This window comes from Colobus angolensis, unplaced genomic scaffold, assembly GCF_000951035.1.
Source record: "Colobus angolensis palliatus isolate OR3802 unplaced genomic scaffold, Cang.pa_1.0 Scaffold81, whole genome shotgun sequence".
Lineage (NCBI taxonomy): Eukaryota > Metazoa > Chordata > Mammalia > Primates > Cercopithecidae > Colobus > Colobus angolensis.
The window spans coordinates 12,446,931-12,449,146 of NW_012121932.1; positions in this window are offsets into that span (position 1 = coordinate 12,446,931).

The window sequence follows — 2,216 nt, forward strand, 5'->3', positions numbered from 1 at the left end:
AAACCTGCACGTTATGCACATGTACCCTAGAACTTAAAGTATAATAAAAAAAAAAAAAGAATATTCCTTTATCACACACCTACTACCTCTACAAAAGTTGCATACCACATTTATATAATGTAGCCAGTCAACTGTAAACTGTGTTCAACTGTCTCCTAGTGTTACTATGTTTCTCTGCTTGCGGGAATGAATAGTGCAATCTGCCTAATTTAAATGAAATTTAAATAATGACACTTGAAAAATACAGTATCTTTAAAAACCAAAAAAAAAAAAAAAAAAATTTTAGGAAGGACTGGTGTTAATTCTTCCTGAAATGTTTAAAAGATTCATCTGTGAAGTCTGGGCCTCAGCTTTTGTGTGTGTGTGGGATGTATTAAAATTACTAATTAAATGTCTTTACTTGTTATAGATTTGTTTAGATTTTCTATTTATTCTTGATAAAATTTTGGTAATTTATGTCTTTCTAGGATTGTGTCCATTTTATCTAAGTTATTTAAACTGTTGGTATATAGAGTTTATAGTATTCACTTATAATTGTTTTGATTTCTGTAAGGTCAATAGTGATGTCTTCTCTTTCATTACAGATTTTAGTAATTTGAGGCTTTTCTCTTATTTTCTTAGTCAGTCTAGTTAAACATTTGTTTATTTTGTTGATCTTTTTAAAAACCAACTTTTGGTTTTATTGATTTTTTTGTCAATTAAAAAAAATCCCAAACAAGTTAATTTTAAAATGGGTGAAAGATCTAAGCAGACATTTCATCTAAGAAGAAACAGATTGCAAATTTTTTGTGTTTTAAAGATGCTGTAAATCATTAGACATTGGAGAAATGCAAATTAAAATCACAATGAGACACTTTTACATACCTGCTAGAATGGCTAAAACAATACCAACAATACAAAGTGCTCATGAGGATGAGGAGCAACTGGAACTCTAATACATGGCTGCTGGGAATGCAAAATGATACAGATGCTCTGGAAAACAGTTGGGCAATTTCTTATAAACATAAATTTACCCTATAATCTAGCAAGCCTCCTCCTAGCCATTTACCCTAAAAAACAGAAAACACTTTTCTATGGAAAAAAAACATATGTAAATATTTATAATGGCTTTATTCATAATTGTTCAAATCTGGAAATAATCTAAATATCTGTAAGTGGATAGCCATGAAATGGAGTACTTCTCAGCAGTAAAAATGAGTGAAATATTGCACTTATGCAACACGAATGAATCTCTAATGTTAAGTGAAGGAAGCCAGACTCAAAACACTATATATTAGACGATTCCATTTATATGACATTTCGACAAACCAAAACTGGAAGGACAGGAATCAAATCAGTGATTGCCATGGGCTAGGTGGGGGTGAGAGGTACCTTCTATAAGGGGGCCTGATACAATTTTTTAGATGACAGAAATGTACTACATTTAGTCATTGTGATTGTAGTGGTTAACTGTGTGTGATTGACAAAATTCGTTAGAACTGCATACCTGAGAAGCATGAATTTTACTGGATATAAATTATACCTCAATAAACCTGACATTAAAAATAAAGTATTTATTTAGCACATATCACTTGTCAGATACTTTGTTAGATCCTGAATATACAATGCTGAGCAAAATAGACAGTTTTTGCTCTAATGTAGTTTACAGTCTAGAGGAAGGGAGAGAGATTAATCTACTGACAACACAAATATATTTAACATTACAATAAATGCCACAAAGAAGATGTTTGGGGTATTATGAGACTGAATCTGGTCTGGGAGAAGATTCATTGATAGGAGTTAATGAGGAAATCAAGAAGAAAGGGTGGTCAAGTGATCCCTAAAAAGTATATCATATACCCTACAGAACAAGAAACATATTTGAAAAAGTGAGAAGAGAGTATGACAACAGGCCGGGCGCGGTGGCTCAAGCCTGTAATCCCAGCACTTTGGGAGGCCGAGACGGGCGGATCACGAGGTCAGGAGATCGAGACCATCCTGGCTAACACAGTGAAACCCCGTCTCTACTAAAAATACAAAAAAAAAAAAAAACTAGCCGGGCGAGGTGGCGGGCGCCTGTAGTCCCAGCTACTCGGGAGGCTGAGGCAGGAGAATGGCATAAACCCAGGAGGCGGAGCTTGCAGTGAGCTGAGATCCGGCCACTGCACTCCAGTCGGGGCGACAGAGCGAGACTCCGCCTCAAAAAAAAAAAAAAAAAGAGAGTATGACAACAGTAA